We start from the raw sequence: 18,189 nt of genomic DNA, 5'->3' as shown, positions 1-18,189 counted from the left end.
GGCCCCGAGAGCAAAGTCCCGAGCGAGCACTCGACTCAGTGCAATGCACCCGGAAGGACGCTCTCGCTCGTCTTTCAAGGAGCGATTCCTAACAGCAGAAGCAGCAGAGGCACAAACTGCATGACGAGAAGGGACAACGTAGAACACGTCTCTGTCCTGGCGCATTTTCGTGTGCGATACTTCCCTCCGGGTCTTCGGGCCTTGCGAAGCTCTGTGTACTGCGAGCGCTGCTACTCGCAGCTGAGAAGGACCGTGGAGCTAGCGGCGAATTCGGAGAGCTCTTCGCTGCACTGCGCCGCTCGCAAGCGGCTTCGTTCTTCGCCTTCTGCCGTCCGGCGAGAGCTGAACTCCGGCGGTCAGTTGCAGCTCTGCCCAACAGCGTGTTCTCAGTTCTGCGGGCAAGCACGCCCTCTTGCCTTGGCCCCGAGAGCAAAGTCCCGAGCGAGCACTCGACTCAGTGCAATGCACCCGGAAGGACGGTCTCGCTCGTCTTTCAAGGAGCGATTCCTAACAGCAGAAGCAGCAGAGGCACAAACTGCATGACGAGAAGGGACAACGTAGAACACGTCTCTGTCCTGGCGCATTTTCGTGTGCGATACTTCCCTCCGGGTCTTCGGGCCTTGCGAAGCTCTGTGTACTGCGAGCGCTGCTACTCGCAGCTGAGAAGGACCGTGGAGCTAGCGGCGAATTCGGAGAGCTCTTCGCTGCACTGCGCCGCTCGCAAGCGGCTTCGTTCTTCGCCTTCTGCCGTCCGGCGAGAGCTGAACTCCGGCGGTCAGTTGCAGCTCTGCCCAACAGCGTGTTCGCAGTTCTGCGGGCAAGCACGCCCTCTTGCCTTGGCCCCGAGAGCAAAGTCCCGAGCGAGCACTCGACTCAGTGCAATGCACCCGGAAGGACGCTCTCGCTCGTCTTTCAAGGAGCGATTCCTAACAGCAGAAGCAGCAGAGGCACAAACTGCATGACGAGAAGGGACAACGTAGAACACGTCTCTGTCCTGGCGCATTTTCGTGTGCGATACTTCCCTCCGGGTCTTCGGGCCTTGCGAAGCTCTGTGTACTGCGAGCGCTGCTACTCGCAGCTGAGAAGGACCGTGGAGCTAGCGGCGAATTCGGAGAGCTCTTCGCTGCACTGCGCCGCTCGCAAGCGGCTTCGTTCTTCGCCTTCTGCCGTCCGGCGAGAGCTGAACTCCGGCGGTCAGTTGCAGCTCTGCCCAACAGCGTGTTCGCAGTTCTGCGGGCAAGCACGCCCTCTTGCCTTGGCCCCGAGAGCAAAGTCCCGAGCGAGCACTCGACTCAGTGCAATGCACCCGGAAGGACGCTCTCGCTCGTCTTTCAAGGAGCGATTCCTAACAGCAGAAGCAGCAGAGGCACAAACTGCATGACGAGAAGGGACAACGTAGAACACGTCTCTGTCCTGGCGCATTTTCGTGTGCGATACTTCCCTCCGGGTCTTCGGGCCTTGCGAAGCTCTGTGTACTGCGAGCGCTGCTACTCGCAGCTGAGAAGGACCGTGGAGCTAGCGGCGAATTCGGAGAGCTCTTCGCTGCACTGCGCCGCTCGCAAGCGGCTTCGTTCTTCGCCTTCTGCCGTCCGGCGAGAGCTGAACTCCGGCGGTCAGTTGCAGCTCTGCCCAACAGCGTGTTCGCAGTTCTGCGGGCAAGCACGCCCTCTTGCCTTGGCCCCGAGAGCAAAGTCCCGAGCGAGCACTCGACTCAGTGCAATGCACCCGGAAGGACGCTCTCGCTCGTCTTTCAAGGAGCGATTCCTAACAGCAGAAGCAGCAGAGGCACAAACTGCATGACGAGAAGGGACAACGTAGAACACGTCTCTGTCCTGGCGCATTTTCGTGTGCGATACTTCCCTCCGGGTCTTCGGGCCTTGCGAAGCTCTGTGTACTGCGAGCGCTGCTACTCGCAGCTGAGAAGGACCGTGGAGCTAGCGGCGAATTCGGAGAGCTCTTCGCTGCACTGCGCCGCTCGCAAGCGGCTTCGTTCTTCGCCTTCTGCCGTCCGGCGAGAGCTGAACTCCGGCGGTCAGTTGCAGCTCTGCCCAACAGCGTGTTCGCAGTTCTGCGGGCAAGCACGCCCTCTTGCCTTGGCCCCGAGAGCAAAGTCCCGAGCGAGCACTCGACTCAGTGCAATGCACCCGGAAGGACGCTCTCGCTCGTCTTTCAAGGAGCGATTCCTAACAGCAGAAGCAGCAGAGGCACAAACTGCATGACGAGAAGGGACAACGTAGAACACGTCTCTGTCCTGGCGCATTTTCGTGTGCGATACTTCCCTCCGGGTCTTCGGGCCTTGCGAAGCTCTGTGTACTGCGAGCGCTGCTACTCGCAGCTGAGAAGGACCGTGGAGCTAGCGGCGAATTCGGAGAGCTCTTCGCTGCACTGCGCCGCTCGCAAGCGGCTTCGTTCTTCGCCTTCTGCCGTCCGGCGAGAGCTGAACTCCGGCGGTCAGTTGCAGCTCTGCCCAACAGCGTGTTCTCAGTTCTGCGGGCAAGCACGCCCTCTTGCCTTGGCCCCGAGAGCAAAGTCCCGAGCGAGCACTCGACTCAGTGCAATGCACCCGGAAGGACGCTCTCGCTCGTCTTTCAAGGAGCGATTCCTAACAGCAGAAGCAGCAGAGGCACAAACTGCATGACGAGAAGGGACAACGTAGAACACGTCTCTGTCCTGGCGCATTTTCGTGTGCGATACTTCCCTCCGGGTCTTCGGGCCTTGCGAAGCTCTGTGTACTGCGAGCGCTGCTACTCGCAGCTGAGAAGGACCGTGGAGCTAGCGGCGAATTCGGAGAGCTCTTCGCTGCACTGCGCCGCTCGCAAGCGGCTTCGTTCTTCGCCTTCTGCCGTCCGGCGAGAGCTGAACTCCGGCGGTCAGTTGCAGCTCTGCCCAACAGCGTGTTCTCAGTTCTGCGGGCAAGCACGCCCTCTTGCCTTGGCCCCGAGTGCAAAGTCCCGAGCGAGCACTCGACTCAGTGCAATGCACCCGGAAGGACGCTCTCGCTCGTCTTTCAAGGAGCGATTCCTAACAGCAGAAGCAGCAGAGGCACAAACTGCATGACGAGAAGGGACAACGTAGAACACGTCTCTGTCCTGGCGCATTTTCGTGTGCGATACTTCCCTCCGGGTCTTCGGGCCTTGCGAAGCTCTGTGTACTGCGAGCGCTGCTACTCGCAGCTGAGAAGGACCGTGGAGCTAGCGGCGAATTCGGAGAGCTCTTCGCTGCACTGCGCCGCTCGCAAGCGGCTTCGTTCTTCGCCTTCTGCCGTCCGGCGAGAGCTGAACTCCGGCGGTCAGTTGCAGCTCTGCCCAACAGCGTGTTCGCAGTTCTGCGGGCAAGCACGCCCTCTTGCCTTGGCCCCGAGAGCAAAGTCCCGAGCGAGCACTCGACTCAGTGCAATGCACCCGGAAGGACGCTCTCGCTCGTCTTTCAAGGAGCGATTCCTAACAGCAGAAGCAGCAGAGGCACAAACTGCATGACGAGAAGGGACAACGTAGAACACGTCTCTGTCCTGGCGCATTTTCGTGTGCGATACTTCCCTCCGGGTCTTCGGGCCTTGCGAAGCTCTGTGTACTGCGAGCGCTGCTACTCGCAGCTGAGAAGGACCGTGGAGCTAGCGGCGAATTCGGAGAGCTCTTCGCTGCACTGCGCCGCTCGCAAGCGGCTTCGTTCTTCGCCTTCTGCCGTCCGGCGAGAGCTGAACTCCGGCGGTCAGTTGCAGCTCTGCCCAACAGCGTGTTCGCAGTTCTGCGGGCAAGCACGCCCTCTTGCCTTGGCCCCGAGAGCAAAGTCCCGAGCGAGCACTCGACTCAGTGCAATGCACCCGGAAGGACGCTCTCGCTCGTCTTTCAAGGAGCGATTCCTAACAGCAGAAGCAGCAGAGGCACAAACTGCATGACGAGAAGGGACAACGTAGAACACGTCTCTGTCCTGGCGCATTTTCGTGTGCGATACTTCCCTCCGGGTCTTCGGGCCTTGCGAAGCTCTGTGTACTGCGAGCGCTGCTACTCGCAGCTGAGAAGGACCGTGGAGCTAGCGGCGAATTCGGAGAGCTCTTCGCTGCACTGCGCCGCTCGCAAGCGGCTTCGTTCTTCGCCTTCTGCCGTCCGGCGAGAGCTGAACTCCGGCGGTCAGTTGCAGCTCTGCCCAACAGCGTGTTCTCAGTTCTGCGGGCAAGCACGCCCTCTTGCCTTGGCCCCGAGAGCAAAGTCCCGAGCGAGCACTCGACTCAGTGCAATGCACCCGGAAGGACGCTCTCGCTCGTCTTTCAAGGAGCGATTCCTAACAGCAGAAGCAGCAGAGGCACAAACTGCATGACGAGAAGGGACAACGTAGAACACGTCTCTGTCCTGGCGCATTTTCGTGTGCGATACTTCCCTCCGGGTCTTCGGGCCTTGCGAAGCTCTGTGTACTGCGAGCGCTGCTACTCGCAGCTGAGAAGGACCGTGGAGCTAGCGGCGAATTCGGAGAGCTCTTCGCTGCACTGCGCCGCTCGCAAGCGGCTTCGTTCTTCGCCTTCTGCCGTCCGGCGAGAGCTGAACTCCGGCGGTCAGTTGCAGCTCTGCCCAACAGCGTGTTCGCAGTTCTGCGGGCAAGCACGCCCTCTTGCCTTGGCCCCGAGAGCAAAGTCCCGAGCGAGCACTCGACTCAGTGCAATGCACCCGGAAGGACGCTCTCGCTCGTCTTTCAAGGAGCGATTCCTAACAGCAGAAGCAGCAGAGGCACAAACTGCATGACGAGAAGGGACAACGTAGAACACGTCTCTGTCCTGGCGCATTTTCGTGTGCGATACTTCCCTCTGGGTCTTCGGGCCTTGCGAAGCTCTGTGTACTGCGAGCGCTGCTACTCGCAGCTGAGAAGGACCGTGGAGCTAGCGGCGAATTCGGAGAGCTCTTCGCTGCACTGCGCCGCTCGCAAGCGGCTTCGTTCTTCGCCTTCTGCCGTCCGGCGAGAGCTGAACTCCGGCGGTCAGTTGCAGCTCTGCCCAACAGCGTGTTCTCAGTTCTGCGGGCAAGCACGCCCTCTTGCCTTGGCCCCGAGTGCAAAGTCCCGAGCGAGCACTCGACTCAGTGCAATGCACCCGGAAGGACGCTCTCGCTCGTCTTTCAAGGAGCGATTCCTAACAGCAGAAGCAGCAGAGGCACAAACTGCATGACGAGAAGGGACAACGTAGAACACGTCTCTGTCCTGGCGCATTTTCGTGTGCGATACTTCCCTCCGGGTCTTCGGGCCTTGCGAAGCTCTGTGTACTGCGAGCGCTGCTACTCGCAGCTGAGAAGGACCGTGGAGCTAGCGGCGAATTCGGAGAGCTCTTCGCTGCACTGCGCCGCTCGCAAGCGGCTTCGTTCTTCGCCTTCTGCCGTCCGGCGAGAGCTGAACTCCGGCGGTCAGTTGCAGCTCTGCCCAACAGCGTGTTCTCAGTTCTGCGGGCAAGCACGCCCTCTTGCCTTGGCCCCGAGAGCAAAGTCCCGAGCGAGCACTCGACTCAGTGCAATGCACCCGGAAGGACGCTCTCGCTCGTCTTTCAAGGAGCGATTCCTAACAGCAGAAGCAGCAGAGGCACAAACTGCATGACGAGAAGGGACAACGTAGAACACGTCTCTGTCCTGGCGCATTTTCGTGTGCGATACTTCCCTCCGGGTCTTCGGGCTTTGCGAAGCTCTGTGTACTGCGAGCGCTGCTACTCGCAGCTGAGAAGGACCGTGGAGCTAGCGGCGAATTCGGAGAGCTCTTCGCTGCACTGCGCCGCTCGCAAGCGGCTTCGTTCTTCGCCTTCTGCCGTCCGGCGAGAGCTGAACTCCGGCGGTCAGTTGCAGCTCTGCCCAACAGCGTGTTCGCAGTTCTGCGGGCAAGCACGCCCTCTTGCCTTGGCCCCGAGAGCAAAGTCCCGAGCGAGCACTCGACTCAGTGCAATGCACCCGGAAGGACGCTCTCGCTCGTCTTTCAAGGAGCGATTCCTAACAGCAGAAGCAGCAGAGGCACAAACTGCATGACGAGAAGGGACAACGTAGAACACGTCTCTGTCCTGGCGCATTTTCGTGTGCGATACTTCCCTCCGGGTCTTCGGGCCTTGCGAAGCTCTGTGTACTGCGAGCGCTGCTACTCGCAGCTGAGAAGGACCGTGGAGCTAGCGGCGAATTCGGAGAGCTCTTCGCTGCACTGCGCCGCTCGCAAGCGGCTTCGTTCTTCGCCTTCTGCCGTCCGGCGAGAGCTGAACTCCGGCGGTCAGTTGCAGCTCTGCCCAACAGCGTGTTCTCAGTTCTGCGGGCAAGCACGCCCTCTTGCCTTGGCCCCGAGAGCAAAGTCCCGAGCGAGCACTCGACTCAGTGCAATGCACCCGGAAGGACGCTCTCGCTCGTCTTTCAAGGAGCGATTCCTAACAGCAGAAGCAGCAGAGGCACAAACTGCATGACGAGAAGGGACAACGTAGAACACGTCTCTGTCCTGGCGCATTTTCGTGTGCGATACTTCCCTCCGGGTCTTCGGGCCTTGCGAAGCTCTGTGTACTGCGAGCGCTGCTACTCGCAGCTGAGAAGGACCGTGGAGCTAGCGGCGAATTCGGAGAGCTCTTCGCTGCACTGCGCCGCTCGCAAGCGGCTTCGTTCTTCGCCTTCTGCCGTCCGGCGAGAGCTGAACTCCGGCGGTCAGTTGCAGCTCTGCCCAACAGCGTGTTCGCAGTTCTGCGGGCAAGCACGCCCTCTTGCCTTGGCCCCGAGAGCAAAGTCCCGAGCGAGCACTCGACTCAGTGCAATGCACCCGGAAGGACGCTCTCGCTCGTCTTTCAAGGAGCGATTCCTAACAGCAGAAGCAGCAGAGGCACAAACTGCATGACGAGAAGGGACAACGTAGAACACGTCTCTGTCCTGGCGCATTTTCGTGTGCGATACTTCCCTCCGGGTCTTCGGGCCTTGCGAAGCTCTGTGTACTGCGAGCGCTGCTACTCGCAGCTGAGAAGGACCGTGGAGCTAGCGGCGAATTCGGAGAGCTCTTCGCTGCACTGCGCCGCTCGCAAGCGGCTTCGTTCTTCGCCTTCTGCCGTCCGGCGAGAGCTGAACTCCGGCGGTCAGTTGCAGCTCTGCCCAACAGCGTGTTCGCAGTTCTGCGGGCAAGCACGCCCTCTTGCCTTGGCCCCGAGAGCAAAGTCCCGAGCGAGCACTCGACTCAGTGCAATGCACCCGGAAGGACGCTCTCGCTCGTCTTTCAAGGAGCGATTCCTAACAGCAGAAGCAGCAGAGGCACAAACTGCATGACGAGAAGGGACAACGTAGAACACGTCTCTGTCCTGGCGCATTTTCGTGTGCGATACTTCCCTCCGGGTCTTCGGGCCTTGCGAAGCTCTGTGTACTGCGAGCGCTGCTACTCGCAGCTGAGAAGGACCGTGGAGCTAGCGGCGAATTCGGAGAGCTCTTCGCTGCACTGCGCCGCTCGCAAGCGGCTTCGTTCTTCGCCTTCTGCCGTCCGGCGAGAGCTGAACTCCGGCGGTCAGTTGCAGCTCTGCCCAACAGCGTGTTCGCAGTTCTGCGGGCAAGCACGCCCTCTTGCCTTGGCCCCGAGAGCAAAGTCCCGAGCGAGCACTCGACTCAGTGCAATGCACCCGGAAGGACACTCTCGCTCGTCTTTCAAGGAGCGATTCCTAACAGCAGAAGCAGCAGAGGCACAAACTGCATGACGAGAAGGGACAACGTAGAACACGTCTCTGTCCTGGCGCATTTTCGTGTGCGATACTTCCCTCCGGGTCTTCGGGCCTTGCGAAGCTCTGTGTACTGCGAGCGCTGCTACTCGCAGCTGAGAAGGACCGTGGAGCTAGCGGCGAATTCGGAGAGCTCTTCGCTGCACTGCGCCGCTCGCAAGCGGCTTCGTTCTTCGCCTTCTGCCGTCCGGCGAGAGCTGAACTCCGGCGGTCAGTTGCAGCTCTGCCCAACAGCGTGTTCGCAGTTCTGCGGGCAAGCACGCCCTCTTGCCTTGGCCCCGAGAGCAAAGTCCCGAGCGAGCACTCGACTCAGTGCAATGCACCCGGAAGGACGCTCTCGCTCGTCTTTCAAGGAGCGATTCCTAACAGCAGAAGCAGCAGAGGCACAAACTGCATGACGAGAAGGGGACAACGTAGAACACGTCTCTGTCCTGGCGCATTTTCGTGTGCGATACTTCCCTCCGGGTCTTCGGGCCTTGCGAAGCTCTGTGTACTGCGAGCGCTGCTACTCGCAGCTGAGAAGGACCGTGGAGCTAGCGGCGAATTCGGAGAGCTCTTCGCTGCACTGCGCCGCTCGCAAGCGGCTTCGTTCTTCGCCTTCTGCCGTCCGGCGAGAGCTGAACTCCGGCGGTCAGTTGCAGCTCTGCCCAACAGCGTGTTCGCAGTTCTGCGGGCAAGCACGCCCTCTTGCCTTGGCCCCGAGAGCAAAGTCCCGAGCGAGCACTCGACTCAGTGCAATGCACCCGGAAGGACGCTCTCGCTCGTCTTTCAAGGAGCGATTCCTAACAGCAGAAGCAGCAGAGGCACAAACTGCATGACGAGAAGGGACAACGTAGAACACGTCTCTGTCCTGGCGCATTTTCGTGTGCGATACTTCCCTCCGGGTCTTCGGGCCTTGCGAAGCTCTGTGTACTGCGAGCGCTGCTACTCGCAGCTGAGAAGGACCGTGGAGCTAGCGGCGAATTCGGAGAGCTCTTCGCTGCACTGCGCCGCTCGCAAGCGGCTTCGTTCTTCGCCTTCTGCCGTCCGGCGAGAGCTGAACTCCGGCGGTCAGTTGCAGCTCTGCCCAACAGCGTGTTCTCAGTTCTGCGGGCAAGCACGCCCTCTTGCCTTGGCCCCGAGTGCAAAGTCCCGAGCGAGCACTCGACTCAGTGCAATGCACCCGGAAGGACGCTCTCGCTCGTCTTTCAAGGAGCGATTCCTAACAGCAGAAGCAGCAGAGGCACAAACTGCATGACGAGAAGGGACAACGTAGAACACGTCTCTGTCCTGGCGCATTTTCGTGTGCGATACTTCCCTCCGGGTCTTCGGGCCTTGCGAAGCTCTGTGTACTGCGAGCGCTGCTACTCGCAGCTGAGAAGGACCGTGGAGCTAGCGGCGAATTCGGAGAGCTCTTCGCTGCACTGCGCCGCTCGCAAGCGGCTTCGTTCTTCGCCTTCTGCCGTCCGGCGAGAGCTGAACTCCGGCGGTCAGTTGCAGCTCTGCCCAACAGCGTGTTCGCAGTTCTGCGGGCAAGCACGCCCTCTTGCCTTGGCCCCGAGAGCAAAGTCCCGAGCGAGCACTCGACTCAGTGCAATGCACCCGGAAGGACGCTCTCGCTCGTCTTTCAAGGAGCGATTCCTAACAGCAGAAGCAGCAGAGGCACAAACTGCATGACGAGAAGGGACAACGTAGAACACGTCTCTGTCCTGGCGCATTTTCGTGTGCGATACTTCCCTCCGGGTCTTCGGGCCTTGCGAAGCTCTGTGTACTGCGAGCGCTGCTACTCGCAGCTGAGAAGGACCGTGGAGCTAGCGGCGAATTCGGAGAGCTCTTCGCTGCACTGCGCCGCTCGCAAGCGGCTTCGTTCTTCGCCTTCTGCCGTCCGGCGAGAGCTGAACTCCGGCGGTCAGTTGCAGCTCTGCCCAACAGCGTGTTCGCAGTTCTGCGGGCAAGCACGCCCTCTTGCCTTGGCCCCGAGAGCAAAGTCCCGAGCGAGCACTCGACTCAGTGCAATGCACCCGGAAGGACGCTCTCGCTCGTCTTTACTCAAGAGATGTGATTCCTAACAGCAGAAGCAGCAGAGGCACAAACTGCATGACGAGAAGGACAACGTAGAACACGTCTCTGTCCTGGCGCATTTTCGTGTGCGATACTTCCCTCCGGGTCTTCGGGCCTTGCGAAGCTCTGTGTACTGCGAGCGCTGCTACTCGCAGCTGAGAAGGACCGTGGAGCTAGCGGCGAATTCGGAGAGCTCTTCGCTGCACTGCGCCGCTCGCAAGCGGCTTCGTTCTTCGCCTTCTGCCCGTCCGGCGAGAGCTGAACTCCGGCGGTCAGTTGCAGCTCTGCCCAACAGCGTGTTCGCAGTTCTGCGGGCAAGCACGCCCTCTTGCCTTGGCCCCGAGAGCAAAGTCCCGAGCGAGCACTCGACTCAGTGCAATGCACCCGGAAGGACGCTCTCGCTCGTCTTTAGATTCCTAACAGCAGAAGCAGCAGAGGCACAAACTGCATGACGAGAAGGGACAACGTAGAACACGTCTCTGTCCTGGCGCATTTTCGTGTGCGATACTTCCCTCCGGGTCTTCGGGCCTTGCGAAGCTCTGTGTACTGCGAGCGCTGCTACTCGCAGCTGAGAAGGACCGTGGAGCTAGCGGCGAATTCGGAGAGCTCTTCGCTGCACTGCGCCGCTCGCAAGCGGCTTCGTTCTTCGCCTTCTGCCGTCCGGCGAGAGCTGAACTCCGGCGGTCAGTTGCAGCTCTGCCCAACAGCGTGTTCTCAGTTCTGCGGGCAAGCACGCCCTCTTGCCTTGGCCCCGAGAGCAAAGTCCCGAGCGAGCACTCGACTCAGTGCAATGCACCCGGAAGGACGCTCTCGCTCGTCTTTCAAGGAGCGATTCCTAACAGCAGAAGCAGCAGAGGCACAAACTGCATGACGAGAAGGGACAACGTAGAACACGTCTCTGTCCTGGCGCATTTTCGTGTGCGATACTTCCCTCCGGGTCTTCGGGCCTTGCGAAGCTCTGTGTACTGCGAGCGCTGCTACTCGCAGCTGAGAAGGACCGTGGAGCTAGCGGCGAATTCGGAGAGCTCTTCGCTGCACTGCGCCGCTCGCAAGCGGCTTCGTTCTTCGCCTTCTGCCGTCCGGCGAGAGCTGAACTCCGGCGGTCAGTTGCAGCTCTGCCCAACAGCGTGTTCGCAGTTCTGCGGGCAAGCACGCCCTCTTGCCTTGGCCCCGAGAGCAAAGTCCCGAGCGAGCACTCGACTCAGTGCAATGCACCCGGAAGGACGCTCTCGCTCGTCTTTCAAGGAGCGATTCCTAACAGCAGAAGCAGCAGAGGCACAAACTGCATGACGAGAAGGGACAACGTAGAACACGTCTCTGTCCTGGCGCATTTTCGTGTGCGATACTTCCCTCCGGGTCTTCGGGCCTTGCGAAGCTCTGTGTACTGCGAGCGCTGCTACTCGCAGCTGAGAAGGACCGTGGAGCTAGCGGCGAATTCGGAGAGCTCTTCGCTGCACTGCGCCGCTCGCAAGCGGCTTCGTTCTTCGCCTTCTGCCGTCCGGCGAGAGCTGAACTCCGGCGGTCAGTTGCAGCTCTGCCCAACAGCGTGTTCTCAGTTCTGCGGGCAAGCACGCCCTCTTGCCTTGGCCCCGAGAGCAAAGTCCCGAGCGAGCACTCGACTCAGTGCAATGCACCCGGAAGGACGCTCTCGCTCGTCTTTCAAGGAGCGATTCCTAACAGCAGAAGCAGCAGAGGCACAAACTGCATGACGAGAAGGGACAACGTAGAACACGTCTCTGTCCTGGCGCATTTTCGTGTGCGATACTTCCCTCCGGGTCTTCGGGCCTTGCGAAGCTCTGTGTACTGCGAGCGCTGCTACTCGCAGCTGAGAAGGACCGTGGAGCTAGCGGCGAATTCGGAGAGCTCTTCGCTGCACTGCGCCGCTCGCAAGCGGCTTCGTTCTTCGCCTTCTGCCGTCCGGCGAGAGCTGAACTCCGGCGGTCAGTTGCAGCTCTGCCCAACAGCGTGTTCTCAGTTCTGCGGGCAAGCACGCCCTCTTGCCTTGGCCCCGAGAGCAAAGTCCCGAGCGAGCACTCGACTCAGTGCAATGCACCCGGAAGGACGCTCTCGCTCGTCTTTCAAGGAGCGATTCCTAACAGCAGAAGCAGCAGAGGCACAAACTGCATGACGAGAAGGGACAACGTAGAACACGTCTCTGTCCTGGCGCATTTTCGTGTGCGATACTTCCCTCCGGGTCTTCGGGCCTTGCGAAGCTCTGTGTACTGCGAGCGCTGCTACTCGCAGCTGAGAAGGACCGTGGAGCTAGCGGCGAATTCGGAGAGCTCTTCGCTGCACTGCGCCGCTCGCAAGCGGCTTCGTTCTTCGCCTTCTGCCGTCCGGCGAGAGCTGAACTCCGGCGGTCAGTTGCAGCTCTGCCCAACAGCGTGTTCGCAGTTCTGCGGGCAAGCACGCCCTCTTGCCTTGGCCCCGAGAGCAAAGTCCCGAGCGAGCACTCGACTCAGTGCAATGCACCGGAAGGACGCTCTCGCTCGTCTTTCAAGGAGCGATTCCTAACAGCAGAAGCAGCAGAGGCACAAACTGCATGACGAGAAGGGACAACGTAGAACACGTCTCTGTCCTGGCGCATTTTCGTGTGCGATACTTCCCTCCGGGTCTTCGGGCCTTGCGAAGCTCTGTGTACTGCGAGCGCTGCTACTCGCAGCTGAGAAGGACCGTGGAGCTAGCGGCGAATTCGGAGAGCTCTTCGCTGCACTGCGCCGCTCGCAAGCGGCTTCGTTCTTCGCCTTCTGCCGTCCGGCGAGAGCTGAACTCCGGCGGTCAGTTGCAGCTCTGCCCAACAGCGTGTTCGCAGTTCTGCGGGCAAGCACGCCCTCTTGCCTTGGCCCCGAGAGCAAAGTCCCGAGCGAGCACTCGACTCAGTGCAATGCACCCGGAAGGACGCTCTCGCTCGTCTTTCAAGGAGCGATTCCTAACAGCAGAAGCAGCAGAGGCACAAACTGCATGACGAGAAGGGACAACGTAGAACACGTCTCTGTCCTGGCGCATTTTCGTGTGCGATACTTCCCTCCGGGTCTTCGGGCCTTGCGAAGCTCTGTGTACTGCGAGCGCTGCTACTCGCAGCTGAGAAGGACCGTGGAGCTAGCGGCGAATTCGGAGAGCTCTTCGCTGCACTGCGCCGCTCGCAAGCGGCTTCGTTCTTCGCCTTCTGCCGTCCGGCGAGAGCTGAACTCCGGCGGTCAGTTGCAGCTCTGCCCAACAGCGTGTTCGCAGTTCTGCGGGCAAGCACGCCCTCTTGCCTTGGCCCCGAGAGCAAAGTCCCGAGCGAGCACTCGACTCAGTGCAATGCACCCGGAAGGACGCTCTCGCTCGTCTTTCAAGGAGCGATTCCTAACAGCAGAAGCAGCAGAGGCACAAACTGCATGACGAGAAGGGACAACGTAGAACACGTCTCTGTCCTGGCGCATTTTCGTGTGCGATACTTCCCTCCGGGTCTTCGGGCCTTGCGAAGCTCTGTGTACTGCGAGCGCTGCTACTCGCAGCTGAGAAGGACCGTGGAGCTAGCGGCGAATTCGGAGAGCTCTTCGCTGCACTGCGCCGCTCGCAAGCGGCTTCGTTCTTCGCCTTCTGCCGTCCGGCGAGAGCTGAACTCCGGCGGTCAGTTGCAGCTCTGCCCAACAGCGTGTTCGCAGTTCTGCGGGCAAGCACGCCCTCTTGCCTTGGCCCCGAGAGCAAAGTCCCGAGCGAGCACTCGACTCAGTGCAATGCACCCGGAAGGACGCTCTCGCTCGTCTTTCAAGGAGCGATTCCTAACAGCAGAAGCAGCAGAGGCACAAACTGCATGACGAGAAGGGACAACGTAGAACACGTCTCTGTCCTGGCGCATTTTCGTGTGCGATACTTCCCTCCGGGTCTTCGGGCCTTGCGAAGCTCTGTGTACTGCGAGCGCTGCTACTCGCAGCTGAGAAGGACCGTGGAGCTAGCGGCGAATTCGGAGAGCTCTTCGCTGCACTGCGCCGCTCGCAAGCGGCTTCGTTCTTCGCCTTCTGCCGTCCGGCGAGAGCTGAACTCCGGCGGTCAGTTGCAGCTCTGCCCAACAGCGTGTTCGCAGTTCTGCGGGCAAGCACGCCCTCTTGCCTTGGCCCCGAGAGCAAAGTCCCGAGCGAGCACTCGACTCAGTGCAATGCACCCGGAAGGACGCTCTCGCTCGTCTTTCAAGGAGCGATTCCTAACAGCAGAAGCAGCAGAGGCACAAACTGCATGACGAGAAGGGACAACGTAGAACACGTCTCTGTCCTGGCGCATTTTCGTGTGCGATACTTCCCTCCGGGTCTTCGGGCCTTGCGAAGCTCTGTGTACTGCGAGCGCTGCTACTCGCAGCTGAGAAGGACCGTGGAGCTAGCGGCGAATTCGGAGAGCTCTTCGCTGCACTGCGCCGCTCGCAAGCGGCTTCGTTCTTCGCCTTCTGCCGTCCGGCGAGAGCTGAACTCCGGCGGTCAGTTGCAGCTCTGCCCAACAGCGTGTTCGCAGTTCTGCGGGCAAGCACGCCCTCTTGCCTTGGCCCCGAGAGCAAAGTCCCGAGCGAGCACTCGACTCAGTGCAATGCACCCGGAAGGACGCTCTCGCTCGTCTTTCAAGGAGCGATTCCTAACAGCAGAAGCAGCAGAGGCACAAACTGCATGACGAGAAGGGACAACGTAGAACACGTCTCTGTCCTGGCGCATTTTCGTGTGCGATACTTCCCTCCGGGTCTTCGGGCCTTGCGAAGCTCTGTGTACTGCGAGCGCTGCTACTCGCAGCTGAGAAGGACCGTGGAGCTAGCGGCGAATTCGGAGAGCTCTTCGCTGCACTGCGCCGCTCGCAAGCGGCTTCGTTCTTCGCCTTCTGCCGTCCGGCGAGAGCTGAACTCCGGCGGTCAGTTGCAGCTCTGCCCAACAGCGTGTTCGCAGTTCTGCGGGCAAGCACGCCCTCTTGCCTTGGCCCCGAGAGCAAAGTCCCGAGCGAGCACTCGACTCAGTGCAATGCACCCGGAAGGACGCTCTCGCTCGTCTTTCAAGGAGCGATTCCTAACAGCAGAAGCAGCAGAGGCACAAACTGCATGACGAGAAGGGACAACGTAGAACACGTCTCTGTCCTGGCGCATTTTCGTGTGCGATACTTCCCTCCGGGTCTTCGGGCCTTGCGAAGCTCTGTGTACTGCGAGCGCTGCTACTCGCAGCTGAGAAGGACCGTGGAGCTAGCGGCGAATTCGGAGAGCTCTTCGCTGCACTGCGCCGCTCGCAAGCGGCTTCGTTCTTCGCCTTCTGCCGTCCGGCGAGAGCTGAACTCCGGCGGTCAGTTGCAGCTCTGCCCAACAGCGTGTTCTCAGTTCTGCGGGCAAGCACGCCCTCTTGCCTTGGCCCCGAGTGCAAAGTCCCGAGCGAGCACTCGACTCAGTGCAATGCACCCGGAAGGACGCTCTCGCTCGTCTTTCAAGGAGCGATTCCTAACAGCAGAAGCAGCAGAGGCACAAACTGCATGACGAGAAGGGACAACGTAGAACACGTCTCTGTCCTGGCGCATTTTCGTGTGCGATACTTCCCTCCGGGTCTTCGGGCCTTGCGAAGCTCTGTGTACTGCGAGCGCTGCTACTCGCAGCTGAGAAGGACCGTGGAGCTAGCGGCGAATTCGGAGAGCTCTTCGCTGCACTGCGCCGCTCGCAAGCGGCTTCGTTCTTCGCCTTCTGCCGTCCGGCGAGAGCTGAACTCCGGCGGTCAGTTGCAGCTCTGCCCAACAGCGTGTTCGCAGTTCTGCGGGCAAGCACGCCCTCTTGCCTTGGCCCCGAGAGCAAAGTCCCGAGCGAGCACTCGACTCAGTGCAATGCACCCGGAAGGACGCTCTCGCTCGTCTTTCAAGGAGCGATTCCTAACAGCAGAAGCAGCAGAGGCACAAACTGCATGACGAGAAGGGACAACGTAGAACACGTCTCTGTCCTGGCGCATTTTCGTGTGCGATACTTCCCTCCGGGTCTTCGGGCCTTGCGAAGCTCTGTGTACTGCGAGCGCTGCTACTCGCAGCTGAGAAGGACCGTGGAGCTAGCGGCGAATTCGGAGAGCTCTTCGCTGCACTGCGCCGCTCGCAAGCGGCTTCGTTCTTCGCCTTCTGCCGTCCGGCGAGAGCTGAACTCCGGCGGTCAGTTGCAGCTCTGCCCAACAGCGTGTTCGCAGTTCTGCGGGCAAGCACGCCCTCTTGCCTTGGCCCCGAGAGCAAAGTCCCGAGCGAGCACTCGACTCAGTGCAATGCACCCGGAAGGACGCTCTCGCTCGTCTTTCAAGGAGCGATTCCTAACAGCAGAAGCAGCAGAGGCACAAACTGCATGACGAGAAGGGACAACGTAGAACACGTCTCTGTCCTGGCGCATTTTCGTGTGCGATACTTCCCTCCGGGTCTTCGGGCCTTGCGAAGCTCTGTGTACTGCGAGCGCTGCTACTCGCAGCTGAGAAGGACCGTGGAGCTAGCGGCGAATTCGGAGAGCTCTTCGCTGCACTGCGCCGCTCGCAAGCGGCTTCGTTCTTCGCCTTCTGCCGTCCGGCGAGAGCTGAACTCCGGCGGTCAGTTGCAGCTCTGCCCAACAGCGTGTTCTCAGTTCTGCGGGCAAGCACGCCCTCTTGCCTTGGCCCCGAGAGCAAAGTCCCGAGCGAGCACTCGACTCAGTGCAATGCACCCGGAAGGACGCTCTCGCTCGTCTTTCAAGGAGCGATTCCTAACAGCAGAAGCAGCAGAGGCACAAACTGCATGACGAGAAGGGACAACGTAGAACACGTCTCTGTCCTGGCGCATTTTCGTGTGCGATACTTCCCTCCGGGTCTTCGGGCCTTGCGAAGCTCTGTGTACTGCGAGCGCTGCTACTCGCAGCTGAGAAGGACCGTGGAGCTAGCGGCGAATTCGGAGAGCTCTTCGCTGCACTGCGCCGCTCGCAAGCGGCTTCGTTCTTCGCCTTCTGCCGTCCGGCGAGAGCTGAACTCCGGCGGTCAGTTGCAGCTCTGCCCAACAGCGTGTTCGCAGTTCTGCGGGCAAGCACGCCCTCTTGCCTTGGCCCCGAGAGCAAAGTCCCGAGCGAGCACTCGACTCAGTGCAATGCACCCGGAAGGACGCTCTCGCTCGTCTTTCAAGGAGCGATTCCTAACAGCAGAAGCAGCAGAGGCACAAACTGCATGACGAGAAGGGACAACGTAGAACACGTCTCTGTCCTGGCGCATTTTCGATGTGTGCGATACTTCCCTCGGGTCTTCGGGCCTTGCGAAGCTCTGTGTACTGCGAGCGCTGCTACTCGCAGCTGAGAAGGACCGTGGAGCTAGCGGCGAATTCGGAGAGCTCTTCGCTGCACTGCGCCGCTCGCAAGCGGCTTCGTTCTTCGCCTTCTGCCGTCCGGCGAGAGCTGAACTCCGGCGGTCAGTTGCAGCTCTGCCCAACAGCGTGTTCGCAGTTCTGCGGGCAAGCACGCCCTCTTGCCTTGGCCCCGAGTGCAAAGTCCCGAGCGAGCACTCGACTCAGTGCAATGCACCCGGAAGGACGCTCTCGCTCGTCTTTCAAGGAGGCGATTCCTAACAGCAGAAGCAGCAGAGGCACAAACTGCATGACGAGAAGGGACAACGTAGAACACGTCTCTGTCCTGGCGCATTTTCGTGTGCGATACTTCCCTCCGGGTCTTCGGGCCTTGCGAAGCTCTGTGTACTGCGAGCGCTGCTACTCGCAGCTGAGAAGGACCGTGGAGCTAGCGGCGAATTCGGAGAGCTCTTCGCTGCACTGCGCCGCTCGCAAGCGGCTTCGTTCTTCGCCTTCTGCCGTCCGGCGAGAGCTGAACTCCGGCGGTCAGTTGCAGCTCTGCCCAACAGCGTGTTCTCAGTTCTGCGGGCAAGCACGCCCTCTTGCCTTGGCCCCGAGAGCAAAGTCCCGAGCGAGCACTCGACTCAGTGCAATGCACCCGGAAGGACGCTCTCGCTCGTCTTTCAAGGAGCGATTCCTAACAGCAGAAGCAGCAGAGGCACAAACTGCATGACGAGAAGGGACAACGTAGAACACGTCTCTGTCCTGGCGCATTTTCGTGTGCGATACTTCCCTCCGGGTCTTCGGGCCTTTGCGAAGCTCTGTGTACTGCGAGCGCTGCTACTCGCAGCTGAGAAGGACCGTGGAGCTAGCGGCGAATTCGGAGAGCTCTTCGCTGCACTGCGCCGCTCGCAAGCGGCTTCGTTCTTCGCCTTCTGCCGTCCGGCGAGAGCTGAACTCCGGCGGTCAGTTGCAGCTCTGCCCAACAGCGTGTTCGCAGTTCTGCGGGCAAGCACGCCCTCTTGCCTTGGCCCCGAGAGCAAAGTCCCGAGCGAGCACTCGACTCAGTGCAATGCACCCGGAAGGACGCTCTCGCTCGTCTTTCAAGGAGCGATTCCTAACAGCAGAAGCAGCAGAGGCACAAACTGCATGACGAGAAGGGACAACGTAGAACACGTCTCTGTCCTGGCGCATTTTCA

Source organism: Sturnus vulgaris, chromosome 7, assembly GCF_052056855.1.
Source record: "Sturnus vulgaris isolate bStuVul1 chromosome 7, bStuVul1.hap1, whole genome shotgun sequence".
In the NCBI taxonomy this organism is placed as follows: domain Eukaryota; kingdom Metazoa; phylum Chordata; class Aves; order Passeriformes; family Sturnidae; genus Sturnus; species Sturnus vulgaris.
The sequence above is the reverse complement of the archived record's forward strand: the minus strand, read 5'-3'. Positions refer to the sequence as shown.